Below are 20,110 nucleotides of genomic sequence, written 5' to 3' on the forward strand. Positions count from 1 at the left end.
GGATGGTCTAGATAAGTTCCCTGCTCCCTTCCAAAAGAAATTCCCAAGAGATCTAGGGGGCTCCGCTGACCACTTTTACCAGCCACATAAAACAGAAGGGCAGGGAGGATGAGAACAAATGTGGAGATGTTTCCTTGGTAAATATACTCAGCTGCCAATTCCCAAGAGGTGTTTCCAAGTCCCTGCTCCCGCTGGACAGCGTTTATTCGGAACAATGATATGTTGCCTGTTACAGCTGTTTATCAGCCTCAACAGAAGACTTGAGTGACACTTGACCATATGGTATAGAAATAGTTACTCGAGTTAAATACAAGATTGAGTTTTCCAACACTGCTTCTATAGTCAGTATCCAGAGGACACCGTGAAAGAGGGAGTCTTCAAAACAGAACCCACAATTACTCACGGGACCTACTCTTCTAACACCCTCAACACGGGAAATCATGTCGTCCGTGGATAGAAAATCACACTTTTAAATACACGGCTAGCTGTGCATGGTGGCGCACGCTTGTAATCCCTGCGCTTGGGAGGTGGAGACAGGAGGATCGCGCAGGTTCTAAGCCAGCCGCGCTGGCTTAAGAGACCCTGTTTCCAAAAATAAAAAAGGATAAAATAGGTCTGGGAGTATAGCCCGGAGGTAGAAGGGCTTCCAGGAACCCCAGTACCACCATGAATAAATAAATAAATAAATAAATAAATGCACGGCTAAGTTTCCCATCTACATTAAGCTTAAGGTTGTCGGGGTGCACATGCTGAAGTCACTGCTACATCAGTAAGTCAGGCCTTGTGATCAGGAGCTTCTGAATCTTTCCTGGAGGAAAAATTATTTTAAATAGTATTATTTTTGTCTATTTCCTTTAAGGGGCCCTGTGAACCATATATCCTTAAAATTGTCTGCTAGGAAGCTTGTAGGGAAAAGTATGAATTTCTTAAATTTTTATGGAGGAAAAATTTATTTTAATTAATGTTATTTTTGTCTATTTCCTTTAATGGGAACCATATTTCCCTCTTAAGATCAGCTACTGGGAAGCTCGCAGCTAAAATTATGCATCTAGCGGGAGAATATGGCTACGTCCTAGAGAATGTACAACATTCAAAACCAAATGCTTCAGAGCGCACTGGAGCACGCAGGTCCAGGTGCCGGGGCAGCACAGACACTGAGCAACATGCTGCAAGAACCAGAGCCATAATCTTCCCCGGTTATCTTAATTTCAAAAGTTTTCACAACACAACATAAAGACAGAAAATATGTTTCTGGAAAAGATTTTTAATAAAGATTAGAAAGACACAGGGCTGAGAAGAAAGGAAGGTTAATAGGCCCATAGCAGAGTTAAGCAGCCTTGAGAAACAGAAAGGAGGCCCAGGAGAAGGTGCCAGGATAGAGACGGAGCGGGCCAGGACAGCGTGCTGCCTGCTGGGCTGTGCTCTGCCAGGTACGGTGGCCCAGAGCGCACGCATTCCTTCCTTCCTTCGTTCATTCATTCAGCGTCTGTTGAGCACTACTGGGTTCGAGCATCTTCCCACGAAGATAGCCAAGCTCTGCCTGGGCTAAGGAAGGAGGACCGCAGGGGTGTCTGATGAAGGACAGTTGGCACATGTGCCTCTGATCAGACTCTGTGGCACCCAGATCCTGGCTCCGGGCCTGGGACCAGCATCACAGCCTCCCTAAGCCTTTTTCTCAGGCACAAGGTGGGAAAGGACAGTCTACCCTCCCCCTCCCTGGACCTCATTCCTCTCTAACTTTATGCATCAGCATAAAAATGGTGGATAACACAAGCACTGGCAAGGCCATGCTCTTCAAACACCCCATCAGAGATAGAGGGTTTGTGGCGTGTCCCTCCTTCCCCGCGTTGCCACACAGGACATTCGTGCCAAAGGTGGAGGAGGATGCGGGCCTAGAATGGCGCCCTCCCCCCACGCTCTGGCGATAGGCTTTAACTTGAACCTGAGTTCATTTCGTCCCGCCACGCCGGATGTTCTGTGACTTTCCTTCGGCTGTAGAGCCGGGAGCGGATGCTGGGGTGACGTCCCGTATCACATAAACATTACACCCCAGGCAGGGGACGGGCATCGAGCAGAGATGCTCCCTGACGTGCCATTTTCTCTCCTCGCCCCAGCACCGCGCTGACCGTTATTTCTTTAGTCTCTATCATTGTGATTCCCTTCCTCTTTATTATCCATAGGTACATATTACCAACAATAACATCAGCTTTTCCATGTGGCCCCTGGGGGGCCTGGCTGAGTGGGACTCCCCCTCAGGAGGCTGAACGGCAAATAAGGTCCACCCATCTCAAAATCGGGTCCTCTCTGGGCCGCAGAGGACAGGACCGCAACCCCAGGCACGTACATAGGAGAATGTTAGCTGCAACCAGCAGAGATGGATCTGGGGTCAAAGGCAGCACTGCGCAGCACCGTGGAGAGGAGGGCTCGTCCGCAAACGCTGCCAGGGCGAGGGACCCCTTGGGAAGCAAAGCACAGGACCTGAGCCTCTGCTTCTGCTGTGTACGGAAATAAATTTCAGGCAGAATGATATTTAAATGTGTGCAATGGAGCAAAGGAAATTACATAAATATGTGAACAAACACTCATGCCGTCTCTCTTAACATGAAACCAAGGAACAAGCCCACTAAGGAAATGACAGTTTAGCTACAGATTTGTTTTAATGTCTGTACATCAAGGGCCGATCTAAGAAAAGCTAAATGATTCAGTATATGTGCGGAAACTGGAAGCTCCTGGGTCCAATAAACTGGCAATGGAGAAAGAATAGAGGTTTTCTAATCAGATCTACATTCAAACCCCAGCTCCCCAAGCTTCAGATCTGAGACCCTGGCACAGGGAAACGATGGTGCCCCCCCCAGTTCCCTCAGCTGTTACAATGTCACCAACACTGCCAACTATGCGCCTAGGGAGAGGCCAGGAAGAACCCCAGGGCACGGCCTCGCTCCTCCGTCTCCACCCGCCCTCTGCTCTCAGGCTGCAGAGTCAGCGTAGGCTGCTGGGACCGAGACAGTAGGCTTCCACAGCCTGGCAAACCTCCCTCACAGAGACCTTGGCCAACCTGTCCCAGGAGAGCGTCCACACGCTCTTCCTCCACTCCAGCCCGCCTCCTGGCTCTCCATGTCCCTGAGGCCACAGGGAATAAAGCAGTCGCAGGAGAATGGCCGTCCCTGCTCCCAGCTCCCAGCTCCCAGGCCCCGCCCTTGTGTTCTGGACTTGAGCAGGTCCTGCATCCTTGCAACTGAACATCCCAGTCTGAGTAACTGAACCCTCCTCCCCTGGCCCCCACTATACCACGCGTGTCCATGACCATGCTGTCTATGGGGCTAGAATGTGCATCTATGGTTCCGGCAAACAAGCCCCACCCCCAGCCTGGGAGACCCTGAAGAGCAGAGGTCCCTGGTGCCTGGCACAGCATCTGGTCACGGCACACGCCTGAGACCTGAGGGTCAGAGGGATAAGTGAATTAATAAAGGCATAAATGACTGGCTGTCACCTATTGCTAAGACCTGCCCTCCCCCCAGCTCCAGGAACCAAGTGTGGAATGGGCCGGGCAGAAATGTCAATGGCGTTTAATAATAAGTTCAAGGCCTCGCCAGAGAACACTAAGCACTGGGTTCACAGTTGTAATTTCCTGCCCCACTGACAGGGATTCAGGCCCAAGTGGGGCTCTCCCATTATGTGTCTCTGAAATGGGATATACAGGCTGGGGAAGGGGGAGGGGTGACAAATTCCTACACGTCATTGCCAACATAACCTAAAGCTGGATGAACATGCAAAGCTATGTCCCTGCTTCTTCTCCCTGACCACAGGAATCCTCTGTTGGAAAAAGATTGGTAGAGCAGGGACCAACCTTCAGCCTCCAAGGATGCAAACATAAACACAGACACATAGCCCCAAAGATAAAGGCTGACCCATGCACACAAACGTTATGGGCCTCAGAGACAACTGAGACCCTGAGGGAGGAAAAGGGGAGGCAGGAGAGCACCCCACCTTCAGCACTGAAGGCCCTGGGAGGAGTGGAATTATCCTGAGACTCATTGATCTTGCCGGGCGTGGCGGGCATGCTTGTCATCCCAGCATTTGGGAGGCTGAGACTGAAGGATCATGGTTCGCGGACAGCCTCAGCTACTTAGCGAGGCCCTCCGCAACTTAGTGAGACCCTGTTTCAAAAATAAAGAATAAAAAATAGGGCGGGGAGTATAGCTCGGAGGTCAAATGCCCCTGGGTTCCATCCCCAGACCCACAAAAGATGATGATGATGATGATGATGATGATGATAATAATAATAAATAATTGATCTTAAAGTCTCTTTTCAAAATTAAAATGGGAAAAGATAACTACCACGCTGGACTTGGTGCATCTGGATGGGAGGATGCACGGACATGCGCACACGCGCACACATACATAGATCTGTGTAATGATTCTCTGGCTTTATATAGCATCTTTTCCAAAGACCTCAAAGAGCCTTTACAAACCTCCCCTGGAGCCCATACTCGGTTATATTTAAAGAGAGAACTCACAAGGGCACAGGCACAGAAATAAAAAATGTTCTTCTATGGGTATATACTTAACCTACATCATCGTTTTTCAAACTTAACACCCAGCTTTTTATATCTGTGTCTGCCTACCCACTCCCTTCCCTTTTATCTCCAAGAGAAAGGATAAACTACACTGAGCTTCAAAATATAACTTTCAAAATCAATCTCAGGCCCATTTTAGCTTTTTGTTCTCTTTCTTCCTCCTGCCTCCTCCTTCCTGTTACCCACCCAGGGCTTCTAACTTTTTAATTCGTTCTGATGAAAAAGAAAAAAACCCACCCCCGAGCCCCTTCCCAGAGCTCAGTGGCCAGCGGTGCCCATGCCCGGGCTGTTTTCTGTGTGCCCAGCAGTGTGAGAGGCACTTTAAATACACCATCTCAACTAAGAAGCTAGTATTACTACACCCATACCTATGATATGAATGAGAACACAGGCGCAGAGAAGGGGAGGGACTGACCCCAGCTCACACCGCCAGGAGGTGGCAGGGAAGGACGCCCCGGGGCAGGCTCCCGGACAGCCTGTCCCCTGGCCTGCCCGAGCCTACAGCCCTGGCCACCTCCTGGGCTGGAGCAGGGGCTACAAGAGGCACGCCAGCAACGGGAGTGTGGCCCCTTCCCTGTAGTTTGCTAACCTTCCTCTGTCTTCCTTTAGAAAATCAGGAATCCAATCAAATTCTGGCCCCTCCTACTTTTTAAAAGTCTTGTTTTACTGGGTGTGGTGGCACACATTTGTAATCCCAGTGTTTGGGAGGCTGAGACAGGAGGATCCAGGTTCGCGGCCAGCCTCAGCTACTTAGTGGGGCCCTCTGCAACTTAGCGAGACCCTGTTTCAAAATAAAGAATAAAAAGTTGGGCTGGGTGTATAGCTCAGAGGTAGAATGCCTCTGGGTTCAATCCCCAGCAACACACACACACACACACACACACACACACACACACACACACACGAACTCTTGTTTTTACATAATAAATCTAAAAGGAAAAGGAAAGGTTTGAGGAACCCCAGGGAACAAAAAAAAAAAAACTAAAAAAAAACAAGGTATCGAAGAAAACAGCCTTCCAATTTTCTTGATCTTTATTTTTTCTGTATTAGAAATTTTTTCATTCTTTTTACTCATACTAGTGTGTGTGCATGCACATGCAAAGAGCTTTTGTTTATAGCACACATCCTGTGGCAGGTGCCTCAAAGCCAATGTGCATGGAGCTACAAGGGTAATGACAAGCCTGGGCCAGGCAGAGGACGGGCCCATGAGGAGCCCCCCAGGACCTGTCCCATGCAGGGATGTTTCCCAGGCAGCCCTCAGCTCGGATGTGGCACAAGAAAGCAGGACGCATGCCCTACACTCCCGGAGTCGAAAACACTGTAAGCGAGGTTTTGGGGGTGTTTGTTTGTTTGCAGTATCGGGGATGGAACCCAGGGGCATCCTACCTCCAAGCTACACCCCAGCCCTGTTTTTTATTCTTTATTTTTTGAAACAGAGTCTCACTGAGTTGCAAAGGGCCTCGCTAAGTAGCTGAGGCTGGCCGTGAACCTCAATCCTCCTGTCTCAGGCTCCCGAGTGCTGGGATTACAAGTGTGCGCCACCGCGCCCGGCTTGCGAAGGTTCTTGCCGTGCAGGCCTGACAGCTCGCGCCACTCTGACACCTCCCAGCTGAAGCTCCAGTTCCTGCGCTCATTAGCCCTGCAGTACCTAAACACAGACACATACACACAGCCTTTTTCAACAAGCAGGTTCCTGCCTTGTGGAGGAAGAATATCAAAAGTGTAGCACGGGAAAGGGCCTGAGCCAGGCTGGGATGGAGGCAGAGTGGACACTGACTACGTACCCCAGGACAGCTCCCAAGAACTCCACAGTGACTACGCTGGGGGCCAAGGACGGTCCAGACAGTAACTCAGGCTGGTGGAAGGAAGGACTCCTCGCACTAATATTTTAAACCTTTCCATATTTACTTTCTCATTATCAGAGTCAAGCAGTAGCTTTTATATTTGTTATGTAAAGCTAAAACAATTAAAAATAAAGATGTAAGCTCTTCAGCTTTACAGAGGTATCCACCAAACTAAAAGTTTTAAAGGGTGCTTCAAGCGGGACGGGATGGTGCACGCTTGTAATCCTAGCACTTGGGTGGCTGAGACAAGAGGACTGCAGATTCAAGGCCAGCATGTGGTAACTCAGCTAGACCCTGTTTCGAAGCTAAATTTTAAAAATTAAAAGAATTGGAGCCGGGCGTCGTGGCACACGCTTGTAATCCCCACGCTTGGGAGGTGGAGACAGAAGAATTGGGCAGGTTCGAAGCCAGCCTCAGCTACTTAGTGAGGCTCTCAGCAACTTAGTGAGACCCTGTTTCCAAATAAAATATAAAATGGGTCTGGAAGTATAGCCCAGAAGTAGAAAACATCTGGGTTCTGCCCCTAGTACCACACACACAAAAAAAGAATTGGCCGGGCGTGGTGGCGCACACTTGTGATCCCCGCACTTGGGAGGTGGAGACAGGAGGATCACGCAGGTTCGAAGCCAGCCTCGCTGGCTTAAGAGACCCTGTTTCCAAATAAAAATATAAAATAGGTCTGGGAGTGTAGCCCGGAGGTAGAAGGGTTTCCAGGAATCCCAGTACCACCAAAAAAAATTAAAAGAATTGGGGGTACAGGTCAGTGGTAGAGCACCCCTGGGTACAATCTGCAGTACCACAAAACAGAAAGAAGGGAGGGAGGGTTCATTCACATAACAGAAGAAATGGAACTAGTAAAAGTTCTACTTGACCAATAAGAGTTAATATAATTGGATTTTTTAAATAGTATATTTATTGAAGTAAAATTCACATAGTTATAAAATAAAAATGATGACACTTAGTATGTTTGTGATGTTACACAACCCTTACTTTTAGCTCCAAAACATTTCTACCACTCTTAAGTAAAACCCTAAGCCAGGCATGGTGGGACACACTTGTAATCCAGCATTTGGGAGCCGTAAACTGAGGATGACAGTTTGTGGACAGCCTCAGCTACTTAGGCCCTTCACAACTCAGTGAGACCCTGTTTCAAAAAATAAGTAAGTAAGTAATAAGTAAATAAATAAATAAATAAATAAAAATAAAACCCTTGCCAGGCGTGGTGGCGCACGCTTGTAATCCCAGCATTCAGGAAGCTGAGACCAGAGGAACACAGTTTGCGGACAGCCTCAGATACTTAGTGAGGCCCTCTGCAACTTAGTGAGGTCCTATTTCAAAATAAAGAATAAAAACTAGGGCAGGGGGTATAGCTCAGAGGTAGAATGCCCCTGGGTTCCATCCCCAGACACACAAAAAAATAAAAATAAAAATAAATAAAATAAACCCTTGCTTGTTAAGCAGGTTCTCCACATTTCTGCCCCTCCATCCTGACAACCATGGACTTATACCCCATATCCCATTCTATGGAGAGACCACCATTGGGCAGATGTTCATGCAGTGGTGAATATTTAGGCTACCGTGAACAGTGCTGCAATCAACGTGTGTGTGTGTGTGTGTGTGTGTGTGTGTGTGTGTGTGTGTGTGTTGCTGGGGATTTAGCCCAGAGGCATTCTATCGCTAAGCTACATCTCCAGCCCTGTTTTATTTTGAAATAGGGTCTGATGAGAGTCCCACTACCTGCTGAAGCCATCCTCAAAGTTTTGAGCCTCTTGTCTCAGCCTCCCGAGTACTGAGATTACAAGCATGCACCACCCTGCCCAGCCCTACTTAACTTTTTGGAAACTTGCAAAACTATTTCTCACAGTCAGCAGATACTTTTTTAAGTCACTATATATAGAATCATTCAGAAATCTGTCTGGTGGATACGTACGACCCCGCCAGACAGCATAGTCAAGTGGTCAATGCTAATTACTTGCTTCAAATATTTGTGAACAATAAGTCATTACAGACCTAGTTGACAAATCACTATGACGAGAGGCACGGGGGTGGGAGACCAGCTGCCCCCCAAGAGGAGCGCTGCAGAAGGGGCTCGCTGACCAGCACCCAGAGGGGCCCCTCCTGCCATCAGCGAGCCCAGAGGTGCTGAAACTGTGCAGAAGTTGAAAATCGAAAGGTCTTGGTGAGAAACCCAGAAGAAACGGCAGGAGTGCCTGGGATCCGGTGGCAAGTGGGACACGGTGTTAATTAGATGGCGTCAGAGAAAGGTAAGGCCGGGGAAGCAGAGACTACCCACTCTCAGAAGAGCTGAGTCGGTAGGCATCCGCCACAAACCCACACAACCTACAGAGGACATCCCGTGGGCTAGCCCACGGCTCTGCGGGGCGGTTTGCTTAGTACCCCACCCCACACCCAGACACAAAATCAAGTTAGATAAGTCTGGGGGAAAGTTCTGTGCTGGGGTGGGGCCCAAAACGAGTCTGAATTTCTGTGGACAGAGCCCATCTTATCCCACCAGATACCAGCCTTGCTTGCAGTTTTCCAGGCCTGGCTCCTGAGGCCACATGGATCTAGGACCTGAGTAGACAGGGGAGCTACTTCCTCCCTCTGGCAGGCATGGAGGAGAATCCAAGCCAACACTGCGCTAGGATGAGCTGCCCACCCGAGAGAAGCCACACTGGCGGCGCAGATCCTCCCCGCCAGCTCAGGAGCACCTCCGCTGGCGTCCTGTAGAACTCTACGCTGCTCAGTCATGGAAATAAACTGAAAACAGATCCTCCCTAGAAAACGGTCTCTCTGAGGCCGCGCATGCTGTCAGCATCCCTGGTACCTTCATCTGCCCGCTGTATCCTGCCTGGGTCACCTCCTCTATGGGGCAGGGCTCTGCAGACACGGGTGGGTTATGGGTAGGAACCGAGAAAGGTCTGGGCTCAAGAGGGCAACTGTCCTGGCATCACTCTCAAGAGAAAAAAGCCCAGCTCCCCCAGACCTCGCTCTCCCGGGTCTGACTCCGCAGAGCCTTAGGGCAGGGGCACCAGGTGGTAAGAGGTGGCCGCAGCCATGGAAGGACACAGTGATAATGGTTCTCCAGCTGGGCGGGCTGCACATCAGAAACACCCAGGGAGCTTTCAAAAAGAAAATGCAAAATGCTCAGGAAGATTGCACCATGCACCAGGCACCTCGCATCTCCAGGGGCAGGACCAGGCATCAGTGCTTTGTTTAAAGCTCCTTGGCTGAGTTCAAGTGCAGCCAAGGGGGGGAAGCACAAGAGGGCCCAGCACAGCTGGCGGCAGCAGCTGTACGAGCACTCCTGAGCTGCTCCTGTGGACCAGATCCCATCCAAAGAGCTCTACAGATGTGACCTCAATCGATCCTCCCAACACCCAAAGACACACGCTGTCCTGTTTGCTTTCAGGTGAGCACACTGAGCTCAGAGGGGTTAAATAATTTGCTCAAGGTCATGCAGCTAGAAAGCAAGGACTCCTGTGGACCTTAGAGCCTGCCTCCTCCAGGGTGATGCACAGCCAGCCCCCCCCCCGGGGGGGGGGACCTCTGTCCATGGTCCTGATCAATCATGACGTTTTCTCTGGGAAGTTTGTGGTATGTACCCTGTTGTGGTTCAGATCATAAATGTTCCCCAAGGCTGGTTCCTGCTAACAGAGCTGTTGTGAGGTGGTAGAACCTGAAGAAGGTGGGACCTGGTGGAAAGAAGCAAGGTGCCTGGAGTCAAGCCCTTGAAGGGTGTTGATCTCCTCCCCTCCTTCCCAGCCACCATGAGGACAGCAGTGTCCTCTGCCATGCTGTCAGCAGGGCCAAGTGCCCATGGGCTGAAACCTCTGAAAACAAGCTAGAGCAAACCTTTCTTCCATATAAGTTGTTTATCTCTGGCATTTTGTTACCGTGACGGAAGGCTACCCGTACCCCAACACTCAGCCAAGCCCCGGGAACCACCCCACTCGGCCTCAGATGTGCTTATGGGGAGTGGAGCATCCACATGGGGACTAGAGCTTCAGAGCAGACCCGAAGCACCCAGCAGAGGCGGGCAGAGCTGGGAGCGCGCCAAGGGGTGGGGGACAGGGCTGGGCTTCCGGCGACCCTCTGCAAGTGACAGTTTTCTTCCAGGGCCAAGAGTGAAGCATTAGCTGTAATGGAGGAACCAGCGAGTTGCTGATTTCATGGAATTCGTGGCATCGCTGCCCATTTGCAGATGAGAAACCAAGGGACGTAGGTGACTTTCCTCCCAACAACTGCTAGCAGGGCGTGTGCCGTGCGCGCCGGCCACGGGGTAGAACTGGGCCTCGATGACACCATTATACCCTCTAAGCTACCCCAAGAAGCAGGTGCTAGAGTCAAACCCATGTTGTAGATAAGGAAACGGGGAGCCATGAAGCTCTGCTCAAGGTTACAGAGGATTTGGGACACGGAACCGGGTTTGGAGCACAGGCCCCTTGACACTGAGAGCCACACTGCAAGACCACACAGCAGTGTGCCTCCATCCCACTAGGGGATCTCAGAAAGAAGGGGCCAGAGCTGCCTGGTGGCTCTGCAGAGGTCAACGCTCAACACTCCCACTGAAGAGGTAGTGTCTCCACAGTGCAGAGCCCCAGAGGCCACCGGTCATGGGTATGTCCCCGCGTTTCTTGGCACCAAAGACTGGAAGAGTGTTTAGATAGGCTGAGGACCTGAACACAGCTGTGCCCCAGAGTTGGGGTCCAGACGGCAGTAGGGCTCCCTTACTACACGAGAGCCGGTCTCTGTCACCCGCAGCCATGGGAGCCACACCTCATACACCACAACTTGGACGCCCCGGAGGGGAAGACTGGAGATACAGAGGAGGAGGATGGCCTCTCACAGGCAAACAGGCCTAATGTTCCAGCAAGTAACCGATGGGATCTGGGAGCAGTGGGTGCATGGCCTGGGGTGCTCTGTACCCACGTTGAGCCTCGGTGCTCATACCACAGAGTGAGGAGACGAAGGCGGCAATCTCTGGAAGCCTGCCTGGCTTCTGGCTTCTGGCTTCTCCGGCCAGCAGATGTGGTGCTTTAAGCATCCCTGTCCTCCATTCCTCGGGGCCAGGTGGCCAGCTGGCCAAGTGTGCGCAGCAGAGTCACGCCCCTGACCCGTCCAAAGCCGTGGGCGGCCCCAGGGGCTGCAACACCAGCATCTGCCCTGGTGGGCGGCGCGCACGGTGGAGCAGGGGTCAACCGATGGCGAGGAAGATTAATTGCGCGTGAAATGCTCGTGAATAATCAGGACATGGAGCCGCACAGCTTTGTTCCACCCTCAGGCTGTGTCGTATGTACTGGCAATTCTCAGACAGACTGGCGCACATAATCTGCAATTAATCAGGGGCACACAGCGACCGTGAGGGCTCAGGCGGCTCTCACAGCCGGATTACCTGGCCCACGCCTCGGCACTCTGGCACGTGAGCAGAATCCCCTGAGACAGACCCCAGCTCCAGGTAGTGAGGACGGGCTGGTTCCAGGCACAGCTCGCCTTCTCTGAGGCCTGGCTTCTCTGCCACGAACATGGGGCTGATGGCACCTACTGTGTTACCTCCAAAGTTAGGCCGCTGACCCGATGGGGGAAGGAGGACAAAGTACCAAGGAAAGACACGACAGTAATGTCACCACTCAGCCCACTGCCTCAGTGGACAGCAGGGAAGGGACCAGAGGGCCCTGGTGACTGCTGCCGAGGACCACCGGGAGGTCACCTGAGGGCCCTGGCGACTGGCACGCAGAGGCCCGCTCTGACATGACCTGGAGCACAGATGGACTCCCCGTCCAGTGGGAGGGGGTAGGAGGCCCTGTGCAGGTAACTGTCCCCCTAAGCTACAATAGCAGGATATTCAGGATTAGCCGTGTTGAAACAAAAATGTAATTTTTATTATATGCTTTTATTGGTGCAGGGTGGTCTCGCACCATAAGAAGAATGTAATCAAAGGCTGAGCCATTAGTGGCTCTTAGCATTCACAAATGTAACACCCTTTCACTCTACTTTTTCCATATTCCCTTTGGGCTGCTGTAACAGCTGACCATCAACTGGACGGCTTAGGAAGCAGAAATGCACACCTGACCGTGAGAGCAACCGAGCAGCCCAAGGTCAAGGCGCCGGCCAACCCACCGTCTCATTCTCAGGAGTGGTGGTTACAGCTGTGTCTTCACATGGCAGAGAGGCTGGCTAGCTGCCTGGGGTCTCTTTAATAATACCTTTCATGAAGGCAGAGCCCTCACACACAGCCGACTCCCCAAAGCCCGCCTCTTTGATACCCTCACGCTGAAAATGAGGTTTCAACATATGAATCTGGAGAGACACAAATCTTCAGACCACAGCAAGCTTTAAATCCCAGCTCTCACAAGCTCACCTGCAGAAGTTGCTCAACTCTGCAAGACACTTCTTCCCCTGGCCTTTGGGTGTGGTGGTGCACACCCGGGATCCCAGTTCTTGGGAGGCTGGGATCACAGGTTCAAGACCAGCCTCAGTAACTTAGGGAGACTGTCAGCAACCTAGCAAGACCCTGCTTCAAAAAAATAAATAAAAAGAGCTAAGAATGTAGCTTGGATATAGAATGCCCTTAGGTACAATCCCTAGTACCACACACACACACAAAAAAAAAAAGGCCTGGCCTTAGTCTTGCCAGGGAGCCTGCCCCTTAGACATCTGGAAGCCACAAGGCTCAAGCAGCCAGCCTCTCATGCTCTCTGTCCCCACGGGAGCTCTCCTCTCCCCAGCTGGGCCTCAGCAGGCAGAAAGGCAGCACTAACCGCTTGCTTCTGTGTCCAATGGTGTCTACAGCCTGGGCCACCCATGCAAAACCCACTAATCTAGAAAGAGGCCCCAAATTCTGCTCCATGTTCCCCCCTAAGGCTAGAAGAACCCATCTAATCAGACTACTACACAGAAGCGACAGTGCAGCAAGAGAACTGGCTGCTCACCCCCACGAGGGTGGGAACTGGAAAAGTAAACAATCCCTCCTCCTCTCGCCTCACTGGGGCTGGGGGACATCTCCAGGCAGACGGGCACAGGCAGGAGTCATCTAAGACCTGCTGATGATTTCGACAGGCATGCTGCAGCTCTGAGCCCGACCTCCAGAGGGGCGGCCCCACACGGCTTCCAGAGGAAGGACCTGCGCACTGGGTGCTCCCGCGCTGGGAGGGCAGGGCAGAGCCAGGCCGCTCGCACATCAGAGACTGGGAACCCAGAAACTGCAGAGGCCAGCCTGTGGTCCCCTTCTCAGGAACGTGCTGGAGTCTGTGGTGCTGGGCTTCTCGGGGGAGCACAGGACGGCTTCCTATGGGCCATGGAGGATGCCACCAGGACACAGAAGCAGCGTGGCGCGGCCAGGGCAGAGGCAGAGGCAGCGGGGTCCTCCTGGGCTTGGGTCCTGCACCGCCATTGCCGGTTGTGTGACTGATTCACAGCCTGAACCTCCTTCCGCCCCAGCTGTGGCATCTGGGCACAGGGACAAGCTGACCCACCTGACAGGGCTGCTGTGGAGGCCCCTGACAGCACGTTGCCCAGACACAGAAGGCGCTCAGCAAGCTGGGGTGCCCCCACCCTCTCCTAAAAGAAGTGACAAGACCCAAAGGGTCCAGAGCTGGAAGCAGCACCCTGGGACCCTGGTTCCCCTGCTGAACCTGCGGCCTTGGTCTCCACACTGAGTCCTACTCAGTCATTCTTTTCTCATGGAAGCCACTCGCCACGCCCCCCATGGCTGGCAGGGCACTCTTCCTAGGGAGGGCATCAGGCCTGGCCCACAGCCCCAAGGTGGCACTCTCCTCCAGCCTTAGCCCTTCTCCACTGCCATCAGGACTTCTTACAGAGTGCCAGGCAAGGTCAATAAGTACCAACTCCCTCTGCCGCCAAGAGGGCTTCTCCCTCTCCAAGCGCTGTCTGAGAAGCACCTGGCCTCTGCATGCCAGGCTGGTGGCTTTCTCACCTGCTGCGGTGTAACTATCCCCTTTGGGACAGCAAATGGCAACTGATATAGCAACAGGAAAGTCTCTATGGTTCAACACTGACCTTTCCCTTTTACTTTGTTTTTCTAGCAATTCCTAATACATTTCTAAGTCTCATTCCAGGGTTGTCAATCAATTCTTGGCCTAAAAAAAAAAAGTCCATAGCTGAATCCATTTCATCGCTCGCTCAGTTACCTCGTTCTAGCACTTAAAACAACTCGCTCACTCGTCCTCCCCAGTGTCTCCATTCCTCCTCAGAAATCCCTCCTGCTGGATACAAGAACCCCCCCACCCAGACAGCCATGGGGAGGGCACGGCCTGGCAGGAGGGGCGGGCAGTGGACATGTCGAGGCTGCTCCGCCCTCTTCTGCTCACTCGACCAAAACCTGCCAGCCACTCACAAGGCCCCAGGCCCTGGGCAAGATGCTCGCAATACAGTCCCCGATTCAGGATGGTGCTAAAGCAATATGCATTCATTCAGTAGGAACCAGACTTGGATTTTAGATTTTGATCCTTTCCTGGCTAGCTTACGAGGGCCGATGCTCTCTGGGGATGCTGGGCCGAGGCAGCGAGCCGCAGCCCTCAGTCCACTGTGCATCCACAAAGGGGAACGTTTGGTACTCCGCCGGGTGCTGTGCTGTAAGCTCTGATGTTTGGTAGACCAGGTAAATTAAATGCACTTTGTAGTTATGATATTCTCAACTTGTGGTGGGGATGGAACCCCAGGAAGTGTCTGTACACAGAAGTTGGAGAGAAGAGACATGACCTCCTACCTCCAGGCCTCTAGCCAAAAAGATCTTGCTGACTTGGCAGGGAAGACCAACAGGCAAGAGCGGGCCCAGAGTGCAGAGATCTCAAAGTCTCAGAAGATGAGGCTGCTCAAAACTGGGTGAGGCCCACCATGCAGGGAATATTTATTGGGTGGGGTAGCTGGTTGGGACCAGGAGGACCTGGCTACAAAGGGCTACTAAAAGCAACAGCCACACCTGGACTAGAGCTGACGGACCTGCAGAAACATCCAGTGGTTGTGGGATGGTCTGACTTTTCCAATGAAGTCAAAATTTTTTCTCTCCCACTTGTTAACTGTTAATTCAAAAACAAAGTTTTTGATACTGTGCAGCTCACACAAAACCCCTCTGTGGAATTCCAGTTTGAAGCCCCAAGGGTGAGCGAATGCAAAGAGTCGAGGCACCACACCGCAGAAGCAAGAGAGCTGAGCGCTACTATAATTTGCTTCAAGAACAAGAAGGAGCATGTGGTGAGCTGTGGCATGGGCTGGGGCTGCTCCTGGCGTGCCCTGGACCTGACCCAGAGGGCACGGGAAAGCTCTGAAGGGCTTCTCCAAGTGCCACCGATGGTGGTGGTCAACTGAATCCATACAGGTGATAACGTGTCTTAGACAGACAGACAGACACACACACACACACACACACACATACACACACACACACACACACACACACACACACACACACACACACACCAGCTCGTGTAAACTGTGGGGATTTCTCATTAAGTTCTATACTATGTCAATTTCCTGGTCTTGGCACATCCCATGCTTCTGTAGGATGTTATCCTTTAGGGAGGCTGCATAAAATTACACATAAACTCTGTACTCTTTTTGGAGCCTTTTATGAGGCTTCAATTCTTTCAAAAGCGCTAGCAAAAAGTTTAAAAGACAGAGGCATTTAAAAAGAAAGTGAGCAGGCGTCTTCACCTGGAGCAGGTGCCAGCGGTCCCGTCTTCCTCTTCTAGAATAACAGAATCTCCTTGGCTGTCCACCTGACTCAGAATAGTGTCTCATTCTGTCTCCTGCAGCTTTGCGGCTACATATGGCCATATAACTAACCCCTGCAGGGCAGGGTGAGCACAGAGAGATGCTGGAAGTTTGGGGTTGCGCCCTTACAGGAAGAGACCGCGCCTCCCCTCTGGCAGAAACGTGAATGTGATGGGCCTGGACAAAAAGCAAAGGCGGCGTGGGGCTGGGGACGCCGCTCAATGGTGGAGAGCTTGCCTAGAAAGCCCAAGGGCCCAAGCCAGGAAGCCAGGGAAGGAGGGAGGGAGGGAAGAAGAGAGGGAAGGAGAGAAGGAAAAAAGACAGAAAGACAAAGGACGTGGCAATTTCCTGCTGAAATGGAACTGGGTTCCAAAGTAGAGTCCTGTGGCTTAAACCCATGTTACTTGGGGAGGCTTTGCCACGGCAGCCTGAGCAGCGGCCCAGCTAATGAGCTGCCACATGCAGTTCTTGGCACAGCAACCGAGGCAGCCATCGGGAAGGTGACTTTTCAGCCCCGGCCCCCGCCCCCACAGGCCAGGGGTAAGCAAATGAAATTTAGCGAAGTCTAAGGCCCGGGACCCCCGTGAGAGCTTCGCTTATCAAAAGCTGCGACAGTCTCGCTTCAGAAGGTCTCCCGCCCCCTCTCCGCGTGCTATCTGGACAGAGGCCTCGCTCTGTCCCTCCAGAGGAGCTGAGGTCTAGTGAGGATGGATGGCAGAGGGACAAACAATTGCTCCTACGAGCCCCACAGGATGCCCGCGACTGAGCTGTCTGCTCAGTGAGGCCAGGGTCCCTCCCTCCCTGCTTCTCAATGCAATCACCCAAACTTAATACCAACACAAAGCACTTTGCAAGACTTTTGTCTGCAGAATAATGTCTGCACTTCAAGGAATGTGGCTCCTCGGGGCTATAGGACCGTGCTGACGTGCTCAGAGGGTTCTGGGAGAAGGGGAGAGGGGCTGGTGGGCCCCAGAAACATGAACAGCACTGACTCCATTTCTTTTGTTTACTGAATCAGCGTATCACCCCCCCCCAAAAAAAACATGCCTTCTGCCATAAGTCATCGGTACTACCGAGGAAAAAAAAAGTAATTTAGACGAAAGAGCCAAACCTCATTAAGGATTTGTGGGGAGATTTTTAGTAATGAGTATTGAACCCAGGGACATTCTACCTCTGAGCTACACTCTCAGCCCTTTTTATTTTGGGTTTCAAAATAGCATCTCACTAGGTTGCTGAGAATCTTGCTAGGTTGGAGGCCAGTCTCAAAACCTGCAATCCTTCCACCTCAGCTTCCCAAGTCCTGGGATTACAGGCATGCGCCACCACGCCTGGCTCCAAAACATGCGCTTAAAATCAGCTTCTTAGTATAGACCAGCTTCATATTTAGGTTGACTGTGACCTTCATATTTAGGTTGACTGTGGAGAAAACTGCTCACGGTGTTGTCTCGCACTCTGTAGACTGAGGCCGACTTCCTTGAAACTCCAAAGTAATGATCCTCGATCTTGCACGGACGAGTGGGAAAACGGCAAAAAGCAGCCTTCAGAGAATGCGAGTCGAGATGCGCCCGGTGCCCACCCAACACACCTGCCGGCCGGAAGCCGCCGGCACGCCCCGCAGACTTTGGGACGCACAAGGCCGGCCGTCCTCTCACTCCCTCTGCCTCTGTGCCATTTGTCTTTTGCACCTGTCTCTGGGAAGCAAGGGATGCTGCGAATATAATACACAGCTATCAAGATTTTTAACAAAACATCTGCACAGGAAACCACAACGGCGGGTTTCCAGCAGAGATGAAGGCATCAACCAGTTCAAGGGCTTTAAAGAATTTTTCTAGTATGGTGCATGGAAATGATGGACCAACCTGAAGCTAACCTGGATAATCCTAGGCCACGCAGATAACAGAAGCAGTGGCAGAGCGCTCTGAAACATGGGGCCCAAAGAGCTCTGTCAAGGTGCCCTGTGCCTGGTTTTCCTTCTGGTTCCTCCCAGGCTAAGGGCCCACACGTCTCACGGAGCCCCCGACTGTCGAGGGAGGCAGAGCAGTCACAGGTGGGTGGGACCAAGAAGTCCCAGTTTCCACGAATGAATTCTGACTTTTCCTGTTCTTTTTGCTATTTCATCTGGAAGTCAAGGCTTAGCGGTGCATTTCCAACTCCAGGAAACGGAAGTGAGCGCGGATCACTGCTGCAAGGGAATCTCATCTTACTCTCAGCAAATTCTAGAAGGCTTCTAATCACCCACTTAGGGATCTGGGAATAAAATGAATAAGCTAATAATTACAAAAACACCTTCAAGAGATGATAAATGGAAACACATACACAGAAAAAATAAATAAAACTCTTGTCGGTGGCCCATACCTGTAATCTCAGGACTTGGCAGGTTTAGACAGGAAGATCAGAAGTTCCAGACCAGACCAACCTCATCAACTTAGCAAAACATTGTCTCAAAATAAAAACATAAGCCTGGCGTGGTGGCGCACGCTTGTAATCCCTGCACTTGGGAGGCGGAGACAGGAGGATGGCACAGGTTCAAAGCCAGCTTCGCTGGCTTAAGAGGCTTAAGAGAGCCAGGCATGGTGGTGCATGCTTGTAATCCCCGAGCTTGGGAGGCAGAGACAGGAGGATGGCACAGGTTCGAAACCAGCCGCACTGGCGTAAGAGACCCTGTTTAAAAAATATAAAAATAGGTCTGGGAGTATAGCCCGGAGGTAGAAGGGCTTCCAGGAACCCCAGTACCACCAAAAAAAAAAAAAAAAAAAAGAGGCTTAAAAGACCCTGTTTCCAAATTCTAAAAAAATAGAAAATAGGTCTGGGACTGTAGCCCAGAGGTAGAAGGGTTTCCAGGAACCCCAGTACCACCACAATAAATAAATAAATAAATAAATAAATAAATAAAGCTGTGGATGTAGCTCAGTAGTAGAGCACACCTGGGCTCCATTCCCAGTACTGTGGAAGAATAGAGTCAGGTATGGTGGTACTCGGGAAGCAGAGACAGGAAGATCACAGGTTGCAAGCTAGTCTCAGCAACTTACTGAGGCTCTGTTTCAAAATAAAAAAAAAAAAAAATACAAAGGACTGAGGGTGTAGCTCAGAGGGAGAGTGCCCCTGGGTTCAATCCCCAACACCAAAAAAACTAAAATACTCTCCCTTTTCATTATTATCAAGGGACACCTGTAACTAAAAGTGAACTGTCAATATAAAACGACTAAGCTTAATTGGAGGTGGTCAACCATTAATCAGGAGGAGGAACGAACAGGATGAGAGAGAAGCTAAAGCTTATAAAAGCAAAAAGAAGCACAAAGGAAGACAAGGGCACCTGCACTTAAGTGAGGAAAGAATAACACAGAGCCCCAAGAGAGGTCAAGACGGGTCGCCCAGCTACTGAGCAGGAAACCAACCGGTCAGTCCCACATGAGCCCCTCAAGAATGGTGGCAGAAAAAGTCCAGTTTGCCGCAAAGGCAAGAGCTGGAGATGGAGACGCACGTTCCTCATCCTGGGAGGGCCGCCAAGAGCTGCGGAGATGGGGCTGAGGATAGTCCTTGAGCCATGGGCGCAGGCTGCAGCAATCACTTACACTTGGAAAGAGCCCCACAGGTCACCTTCAAAAGGTCCCTGACCCTCCTCGCAGGGGAAGGGCAATGACAGCTGTTGTGCCTGCCCACCCTCCGTCACCCCTCTACCCAGAGGCGCCTCCGGAGTGCAGCTCCTCTACCCCGGGGGCCTCCTACTGCCAACCATGCATGGCTCCACCAGCGCTTCCACAGGTGGGCTGTGCGTCTGGGCCTGAGCTGCCCCCTGGGCCCAGGGAGGCGACCCGTCTTGACCTCTCTTGGGGCTCTGTGTTATATTTTCCTCATTTTAATGCAGGTGTCCTTGTCTTCCTTTGGGCCCCTTTTTGCTTTTACAACCTTTAGCTTCTCAGTAATCCCAGTACTTGGGAGGCTAAGACAGGAGGATCA

At 51.6% G+C, this 20,110-nt stretch overlaps 1 protein-coding gene across 2 annotated transcripts in view; it reads right to left on the minus strand.

Annotated features, from left to right (window-relative positions):
* Positions 1–20,110, minus strand: part of SNX29 (sorting nexin 29) — a gene marked incomplete at its 3' end in the record, with an annotated part of 442,960 nt that overhangs the window by 326,789 nt on the left and 96,061 nt on the right. The window lies entirely within an intron of this gene.

The sequence above is a fragment of the Muscardinus avellanarius genome, assembly GCF_963383645.1.
Source record: "Muscardinus avellanarius genome assembly, chromosome: 10".
NCBI lineage: Eukaryota > Metazoa > Chordata > Mammalia > Rodentia > Gliridae > Muscardinus > Muscardinus avellanarius.